The sequence below is a fragment of the Neovison vison genome, chromosome 4, assembly GCF_020171115.1.
Source record: "Neovison vison isolate M4711 chromosome 4, ASM_NN_V1, whole genome shotgun sequence".
In the NCBI taxonomy this organism is placed as follows: Eukaryota; Metazoa; Chordata; class Mammalia; order Carnivora; family Mustelidae; genus Neogale; species Neogale vison.
Genome location: NC_058094.1, coordinates 211,407,446 through 211,416,990, shown reverse-complemented (window position 1 = coordinate 211,416,990; position 9,545 = coordinate 211,407,446). Strand labels below are relative to the sequence as shown.

The 9,545-nt window shown below is 57.0% G+C and overlaps 1 protein-coding gene across 2 annotated transcripts in view; it reads left to right on the top strand.

Moving 5' to 3' along the window:
• The first annotated feature begins 2,935 nt into the window (after nt 1–2,935).
• Nucleotides 2,936–9,545, top strand: part of PLXNA4 (plexin A4) — a 426,564-nt gene continuing 419,954 nt past the window's right edge. For both annotated transcript variants that reach the window (XM_044246582.1, XM_044246583.1), the window contains exon 1: nt 2,936–3,286. The gene's annotated coding sequence lies outside the window, so the exon portion shown is untranslated. The remainder of the gene's footprint in view (nt 3,287–9,545) is intronic.

Here is a 9,545-nt window from a genome sequence, read left to right as displayed (position 1 = left end):
CCCTTCAACACCGCTTCCCCCGTATTACTAACTGGAAGGGGAAGGAGGGAAACGGCAGTTGGCCACATGGCCCTATTAACGATGAGAGAATCGGCCAGGGCCCCTCACCTGCCCATTGTTGGCCAGCTTTTTGTTCCACTCCTTTTCTGTCATTTGGGTCTGTTATTACTCTTCAGGCACCCCATGGCATCCATTTTTCTGAATGAAAATAAATGACACCACACACTAGGCAGGAGATAAAGAATAATAAATATATTTTATTTGCCACCTCTAAAAAAGGTCTTTGACTTCCCATCCATCCATCAGAAAATGACCCTGGGGCTCACCAGCAATATTCATGTACACACACACACACACACACACACATACACGAGTACATGGAGGGAAAAATCAGTTGTATTAAAAATACATGTTCGGCTAAGGACGCAGGCAAAGCTGTTTCCTTGCTTCCCTTTCTTTCAGCATTTTTATGACATACCCTGAAAGCCAAATGGCAAGCAGACATTTGAAAGGCCCCCCTGCTCCCCTCCCCAGCCCCCCTGCTTTTATTGAGCTATATCCCTTAAGTAACCCATTACGGTTTTCCATGTGGCTATCTGCACTGTCACCTCTGGGAAAGGCCCGTGATGGTCCTGCGAAGCAACTGTAGGAAAGATGCCCCAAAGTGGGGCCAGAACCAAGTGAGGACCGCCTCACAGGAGCTGAACCCCAGCTCCTCCTTAAATTTTGCATCCTGGGCACCTCACCTTAGTTTCAGTTCTGCCTCAAGAGTCCTTTGGCCCTGGGCATTGAGTTATTTTGTCATGTGTTTCCCTGGACTTCCGAAACTAACCTGATATTGTGTGCTTTATCTAGAGTCTGGGATCCAGGGTTTCTGAGAATAGAGGAGCCAGATCAATGTATTAACGCAAGCTAATAAGATAACTCCTTGCTGCTTTCTGGGCCACGCAATCCTCAGTGGAGAAGCAGAAGCTAAACGGGCTCCACTCTGTCTCCCAGAATACCCTCTAAGCAAACTAGCAGATGTCTGGTTTCCTCCGTGAGCTGGTGTGGCTCATCTTTCTGTCGAGGCACCCACCTTTGAGAGCAGAGTTTCAGCGGGGCACAATCTAGGCGGGCGCAGCTTGGCCTGCGGGAGCTGCCCACCTAGGGGCTGGTGGAGCTGGTCAGCTCACATGTGCTTTCAAAGACTCCCCAGTGTACAACTCAGATTCCTGTGAAAATATAACCCCCGCAGGAAGGTGTAGGGATTTTCGCTGTAGTCAATCATTTCCACCTGATGGGAAGAGTCTGGGGAGATGTTTTGGTGGGAAGGACAGTAACGGGCAGGAAGTTGGCTGGGAGAAGGAAACTTGAAGAGGAGTCGGGGAAGGAGGAGGTCCCAAACTGTGGCTCCTTTGGCAGGTCCTCTGTGACTGTAGCCCCTGTGAGAAGACGCTTTAGTGGCACAAGGGAAGGTCCTGCCCTGCGCCTCTGGAGGGGGGGTAGGGCTGGGGCCCTGGGCCTTGAGCATGGAGTTGGTACCTAAGTGTGGGAATCACCTAGGCGTCTCCTGCTGCGTGGGGTACCTTTCTAGGAAGATCCAGGCAGAGGTTTCTGAGGTAGTGCTCCCCACTTCAGATCCCGGGTGGTGGTTTCCTCTCTGCCAGACGACTGGCTCAACCACAGCAAGGTGCTGATTGCTTTCTTCGGACTTCAGAAAGTGCCCTGATGTCCGCATTGTCTATCTTGCTGTGGTCTAGGTTTCTGAGAAGAGGAGGCAGGTCAGTCTGTCGATGTAAACATGAATTGAGTCAGGTTACTGAGCGAGCTCTAGGGCACTTGGCCATTCATGCTCTCTCCCCCAGGCCTCCGTCCTTGGGTGCTGTGTGTGTGTGTGTAGGGGGGTGCCTTGGTGGGGCGCTGGCGTTCTGATTAGGAGTAGGTGTCTGTGCCTGTGTCAGCTCTGAACACCTGAGGGTGCCTCTGACCGACCGTCCGCGGCCCCATCCCGAGGAGGCTGACGGTTGCCTCCTTCCGAGTGCGCGCCCTGCGCCCGTGTCACCATCTACGCATCCCCCTCAGCCCCATATCGCGCCCGCAGGGTGGGCGAGGGGTCGAGGGGGTGTCGGCAAACGCCCGTGCGGGGGAGCGCGGGCGGCTGTGGGCGCGGAGCTCCGGGGAGGCGCCCCCTGCCCCCTCTGCCGGCTGCCCTCCGTGGGTCTAGATGTCAGCCGCGAGCTCCGCGCCAGCCCGAGCGAGCCAGAGAGGGAGCGGCGGCGGGCGGCGGGCGGCAGGGGAGGGGAGGAGGCGAGGCGAGGGAGGGAGGCAGGGAAGCAGGGAGGGCGGGAGGGAGGAGAGGAGGACCCAGAGAGCGCCAGGCAGCTGGAGTTTTTGCAGCGCTTGGCCGGGCTTCAATGCACAGCAGCAGCGAGCCGCGGCGGCAGCAGGCAGCCCGGGAGCTCCGGCGGCGGCCGAGCCAGCGGCGGCCCCGCTCCCTGCCCCCTGCAAACTTTGCGAGCAGCCAGCCCGGGGGGCCGGGGGCGCGCCCGGGAGGCCCGGCTCGGCCCGCGGCCGCGCTCTCCGCCGCCGCAGCGCCAGGCGCCGCCACCGCCGCAGCCCCGCGCCTCCCCGGGGAGCAGCCGGCGGCTCCCGCGGCCCCCCAGCCCCGGGCCCTCGGCACTGCCCGGCCAGTCCCCCGGCAGGGGCGTGGGCAGCAGCGGCGCGGCCGGCCGCGGGCTGCCGGGGGGCGGCCGCGGCTGGCCAGGGAGGCGCGCAGAGGCGCCGAGAGCGCTCCCCGGCGGGTCCCCCGCGCACTCGCCGCGCCCGGGCAGCGGCCCGACCGGGCGAGCATGGGCGGCGCGGAGTGACGCCGCCGTGCCCGCTTGGCATCAAGGACATTCAGCCCGCGGGGGTGGGGACGAAGGGGGGCAGCCCCGCGCCGCCACCGCAGCCCCCGAGAGCCTCCGCCGCCGCCGCCGCTCCGGCTCCGGGCTAGGTGGAGCAGAGGGGTGCTTGGAATCGATCCACATTTTCCGATCTTTTTGTTGGACATTCCGCCCACCTCGGACGCCGCCAGAGGAGCTGTCAAGCCCCGCAGGCTGTGATTTCGCCCTCCGTTCGCCTCGCCTCCTCCCGGGTTCCCTGTGCCTCGGTGGAGTATTTGCGTTCGGGGCTGGGGCTGGAGGAGGCAGCCACACGCGCGCACACGCACACGCTCAGAGGAGGACGAGAGGCAGCGGCACAGGCACCATCTGCAGTGTCAATGCGGCGCTCCCGCTGAAGGAGGCAAAAGCGGCGCTTCCAGGTAAGGAGCCGGCGGGCGGGCGGGCTAGGGCAGTGCGGGCGGAGATGCCGGGCTCGGTCCGGGAGTCCTCGGCTGCTCTGGAGCCAGCCCGCTACACGCACGCACACACACTCGCACACACACACGAACGCACACGGGCACACGCCGCGCACACGCACCTGCCCACGTCCCACCTGGACACCCGCGTAGGTGCGGCGCGGCCGGAGTAGGCATTTCCCTTGTTCTTTCTCCTCTGCGGATCCCGACTCAAGACTTCTCGCACCCAGGACTTTTCGGGGTGGGATTTGGTGTATTACCGCCTCTCCCTCCCACCGGGGGAGGCTGAGGGAGCGATTTCCCCCTTCCCCGGCCTCTGGTATTTCTAGCTGGTTTTCAAAACGGGAGAAGTCAGGAGAGCTTTGGGGAGAGACCCGCCCAGTGTCATCTCTGCTCCGTGGCCTTTGGACACCCTAGGGTTTTCATGGGAGACAGACCCACAGATACTCGGACAGCTGTTCGGAGAGCGTGGTGGCCCATCGTGCAGGGAGGAGGCCACAGAGGCAGACGGGGCTGCAGTTCTGTAGGGCGGTGCATAGGGAACAGACACTGCGTTTCCCCAGTAAGAGGCAGCACAAACGCCTTTCTGAAGCATGGCATTGCTTCCCCGGGAATGCACTGGGATTTCAGGCAGCAAGGGGTTTCAGCATCGCATTGCCGGGTGTTGCTGGCCTAGGGAGGATCCTCTATAAGAGGTATGATCCATTCACATCTCCCGGCTGGCCGCAGTAAGCCCACAGGGCTTAGGAACACAGGACTTGGGTCTCCCCTTCACCTCTCTCCCGTTCCCTGTACACTGTATGGGAAAGCATGGGGCTGCTTCGCTGTGTCTCTGGCTAACACCTGTCACATGCCTTTGGAGGTGTGTGTCTGAGAAATCCAACGGGAGGGGGTCGGAGGAAGGTGTAGAGCTGGAAGGGAGGAGGGTCCCCTCTCTAGTGTCCACCGCAGCAGTGCCCCACCATAAGGAGGCCAGGCATTCTTGGGTTTGCCCGTGTTCCCCAGGGCCAGGCTGCTCCTCACAGTGTAGTATCACTCTCCAGGAGCCTGGGGTTCAAGGTTCCATTTCCCTACAGCTTTTCCGTTTCTTTTCTGCCCGGCTGGGATTTCACAGGCTGCTCGTTTTCAAACTTTCTCTGGAGGAGTTGGGAGGTGGCTGGGGCTCCAAAAGGGCTTTGTGGTAGTTTCTGTTTGGGGGCCAAAGAGCAATTCGTTTGGGCTCAGTTGTTGTAGGGAGAAGAACGTGAGATCCAAGTAAAACATTATTTTGGAGTTGCACGTAAATAGAGCAGGGTCCTGTCTTTCTCTCTGGCTGTCCCTTCTGGGGTAGCTTGTGGGGTAACCTGGCAAGAAATGGGATGAACTTGTACCCTTTATGCAAGATCATGTGTTCAGAGTGTCCTACAAACTCACCAGTGGGAAAAATATGTTGGGAGTCTTCCAGAACATGAGGGAAAAGGAGTCAACATTCTTTCGAACAAGGGGCCTCAGTGTTGGGCACAGGATTTGGTTGATTCTGTAAATCCTGAAGATGGGTGCTGAAATAAAGGGCTTTCTCCGCAGCCGGATCCCTGCTGTTTGCAAACTTTGCCAGCTCCTGCGAAGGTCTCAGCTAGGCTGGGGAGGACAGGAGCAGACGCCCCTGGGGGGAGATTGTATTCCTGCTGTGCGCTGTGTGAACTGCCCTTTGATTGATTGGAAAGGGTGGATGGACTAAAGCAGAGCTTTCACCGTGGGGAGAACCCAGTAGGGGGAAGACACACATCATTTTCTTTTTAAGAATGGCGTGTGTGTACACACATCCAGATGTACGCGTGCTTTCTCAAAGAGCCTGGCTTAACGTGATCGGCTGGTCCAATGTGTGACAGCGGGACCCACCTCTGTCTTCCCAGCTGTGGAAGAACTAGAACATTTCCACACGCATGCCCGATGAGTGCGTGGATGGGGAGGTCCCCCTGATGCGTAGAGGAGCACATGGTTTCCAAAAGAAATAGTGAGCTCCAGCCACAGTGCATGGCTCCCAGGTAAACAGTCTTTCTCGGGACCTTGAAGGGGCAAAGGGATGGTGTACAGAGCTTCCTGAATTGTCTGTGTGTTTTCCACACACACCTCTGCTCCCTTCCCTGCTTCCCTCTCTATCCAGTGGCGTGGGGAGCCATCATTTTAATGCAAAGCCAGCAGTCACGATGCTGGTTATAAGCTAAACATTTTTAAACCTGGGTCCAAAAAATCCCCACACTTTCTTCACTTAGCATTAGGCACCAATTTGGTTTCTAGGGCAAAGCAGGCGTTAATTAACATCTGTGTAAGGCTGGGTGTACATCATCTAATTTTTTCCCTGGCTCTGTTGCTGAGCCCTGGAGCAGGTCACGTTGTCACACTCTCTCTCTCTACCACCCCTCTGTGGCCTTCCTTTTAAGTTCTCTAGGGTCTTTGCTCGCGGAGGGGAGTCAGACTAGAAAAGCCCCAACCTCAAGTGCTTCTTTCCAGCAGCCCCTCGCTGCTGCAGGGCTGTGCTCTCTAGGCTCCGCAATGAGCGTGGGCTGCCCACGAGCCCTGTTCCTTCTGGCCCAATCTGGTACTCACTTGCAGGCTCGCCTCTGTCCTCCCCAGCCTTCCTCCTGGGTGCCCAGCCATGCCTGCACACATTTCCAGAGGCATCTGAGGCCGCCGACTTGTTTCCTTTCTCCTCGGCTCCTCTCCATGGCTGCTGCTGCTTCCTGCAGACAGGGAAATCTGCAAGGCAGAGTCTGCCCACACTCGGCCTCCTGCTCCTTGTAATCACAACGAGGGCTGCCGGGAATTGAGTGGGGGCTTTCTAGGGAGGCAGCCGTCCCGAAGTGGGGAGAGAGCTGAGGGGGCGGGGTGATGAACAGCTCTTAGCTCCTAGTTATCGCCAGGCTTTGATGCAAAGAAACAGCAGCCAATCTCTCTCCTCCGAGCCAGCTAGGGGGCATTTCTTAGCCGCTTCTCCCCATCCTCCCTGGGAGAAGGCACTGCACAGACAATGCCACCTCAGAGACCTGTTGGAGTGGCTCGGTGATGGGCGGGGTGACCCATGCTGTGATGAGTCTGATGTGCAGTCCTCTCCTAGGGTCCACTCTCCTCTCCTGTTTGTGTCCAGCGCCCGGCGATACGCATGAAGCCGTTTCAGACCCCGGGGCGGTAGAACAGGGCTCATTCCTTTCCGCCTGATACCCCCTTTCTGCTTCCTCTGTATGTTCCCGTCCCCCCTTCCTGGCCCCCTGCAACTTCCTAATTCACCTCTTAGCTTTGTGTGCACATCCGACAGCCCAGTCGCCCTCAAATTTGTGGCACTCCAAGAAATCAATATAACATGAATTTAACGACAGCTGGATGATTAAGTGTTATTTATATTTAAGAGCGGCATTTTAAAAAGACGTCGCGCTAATAAATCACACGGCTGTTTGGGAGATGCACATGATTAGGGTAATTGCCCTATAGGCTCCACTGAGCAACGCCTGGCCCATGCGGAGTCCTGCAGACGCTATCTCTGCCGGCCCCCCCTGCTCCTGACCTGCTGCCCGATGCCCCCTGTCCAGACTTACTCACTCTTGCCTCTCTCTTCACTGCCCAGGCGGTGGCACCCCAGCTGTGGCAGGAAGGTGGAGTCAGCAGGGACACTGAAGGGGGCTCTGCTGCTAAGTGGCCAGAGATGGGTTTTTAAAGCCAGAGCAGGCAGGCAGTCCTAATTCCCAGAGCAGAGGCCTTGTTCCAGAAGGAGGAGACTGCTTCTCTGCTTGGTGTGAAGCAGCTTGGGAGAAAAACTTCCTGGATCCCGGCGAGAGTCTATGCCAGCCCCCACCCCCCTGTGCTGATGGTCACGTGGCATCAGCATTGCCAGGGAAGAGGCCGTGTGGACATTAGTGTTTGCCCGGCGCAAGTTGTGGAATGGAAAGGAGCCATCGTCAGAGATGATGGTGGTGGCGGGTAGTTCCTTAGCTACTGACTTGGATGAGCCTTCACTTGAGTGGTTTATGCAGGTTGGCTCCTATCCTTCACCTAACCTCCCTGAGAGGCAGTTACTGAATTATTCCCATTTCCCGCGTGAGCAAACGGAAGTGTCCACGGCGGAGGGCTTTGTCAAGGACCGTACAGTCAGTGGGGGCTAAAGCCACACCTCAGCCCTAAGCAGACTGGCCTCCCTCCTTATTGCAGTGCCGTCTGCCTTGTTGGGAGATCTGTGAGGAACCTGTTGCCCCCTCCGGAGGTTTGTGGGAGAGGAAGTAGAGGATATGTGGCTTCTCCCTGGGACACGTCTGTGACCCCAGGTGACTCTCTTTTTGTCTTCCACTCTCGATTCCCCATTCATCAAGTGGGACCGCCTTATCTTTGACTGTTGGTGAGTTGTGGAAGTGCATGGATCGTTCTAGCGGAGTGCTCCGTTCCCGAGGACGACCCTTGCCTCTTTTGACAACTCCCACCTCCCCCTGGGGAAAACTAAAGAGGAGGGAATGAGTACCGACCTCTGTGCTTTTGACTCTATGAGGCTTGAGTCTTGCACTGGTCGGAATCTGGTTCTCTCTAGTAACAGCTTCAGATCTGCTGGTGTATGAAGACACCGCTTTCACTAAATCCTTCAAACCGTCCAGCAAGGCGGGGACTGTCTATCCTCATTTTGATGGTATAGGGACTGAGACGGGATGCCCAAAGGTCCAGGACACTATATGGCCGGTGGTCTCCTCGCTCTTGGGGAAGGATGCCCACGGTAGGGGCTTGTTGGTTCATTCACTCATTAGCCCTTGGGATGAAGATTTTGGAAGCCAGAGAATCTTCCAAAGCCAGGGAAGGAGCCTTTGCCTGCCACACTGGGCACCTGGGCCATATAGTAGTGGGAGCAGAGAATCATGGGTGGTTGGTGCCAACGGCTGCACGTGGCTAAAGTCATCCCATGCACCTAGTGTGCGTGGAGCACTGAGTTAGGAATGACGTTCGGATTCTGAGCGGTGGAGGCTGGGAGGCCCTAATGGAGCCCGTAGACCTGGTTGGGCGCTGTCCCATCCCAAAGCCTTGCCTCAGCTGCCTGACTCAGTCTCTCCAGCCTTAACATTTTAGGGAAAAGCCACAGGTGATACTCTTGCGGTTAGTTGTTTGGTTAGTTTTTTTCCTCCAAAGACAAAGTTTTATTCTACGCTTTCTTTGGCTTCTCCTCTATGCCGCAAGGTGAGTGGAAGTTTCTGCCAAACGTGAGGGGGCCAGCAGGGGGGGCATTTCATCACCTCCCCTCTGGAGCACCGGTAGGAGTGGCTGAAACCGGCGGATGGGGAGTCCTGCTCAGACCTGCACCAGCAGGAGCACGGAAGCCTTGGGCGCCCTCTCGTTGCCAGCTGAGCCTGACTGGCCCCTCCCTCGCCACGGTCCCTTCGCCATGAACCAGGATTCGCAGCAGCAAATTGGATTTTGGAATGTTTTGTCCCTCCAACACAAAACAGATCGCTAGCTAAGAGGATGTCGTCTCTGCAGTCAATGCGCTGAACGGAGATGAGTGGAATCAATTCTGAGGTCTTCCGGGAAAGAGTATTTTCATTAGGACGCACGCGGAGAGAAGCCGCGGAGGAAGAGGGTGCCAGAACCTTAAGAAAGGAAAGCCATGGCAGCTCAAGATCAGCTTTACATCCGACACACTCGTTGAACTTGTCTCGTTCGGGTACGGCTGGATGTCCCTAATGGTGGTGTGGGGTCTAGAGTTAGAGGCCAAACAAACCATTCCTTGGCTTCTTCCCAAGAAGAGGGAAAGTAAGCAAAGCAGACTTGGCTGACCGTTTCCCCTCTTTTGGCGGGAGGAGACAGTGAGAGGAGGGCATGTCAGGGCAGCAGCCACAGGGACGTGTAATTGAACCAGCCTGCGGAGCTTGTCAGCTCACTTTGCAGACATAGTTAGAGTTCATTTTCTCCCTCTCCGTCTCAGACCTGCTTCCTGAAGGTTAACCTAAAATGGAGCAGAATTTCCTGAAGTGTATTCTGTGGGAGTGAGTAGGTGGGGCAGACACAAGAAGTTCCCATGGCTAAAGCTGGAGAAACCCTGAGGGTGTAAAGCAAAGCTAGAGTTCCTTGTTGCGGCACTTCTCAGAGCCTTTAAGCACACTAACTGGGATTGTAAAAGCACTACAGGGAGAGGTACTGTGTTGTGGCCCTGGGAATCCACCAAGAAAGCCTGGCCTAAGACCAAGCATCCCATTTTTCTATTCTTAACTGAATAAAG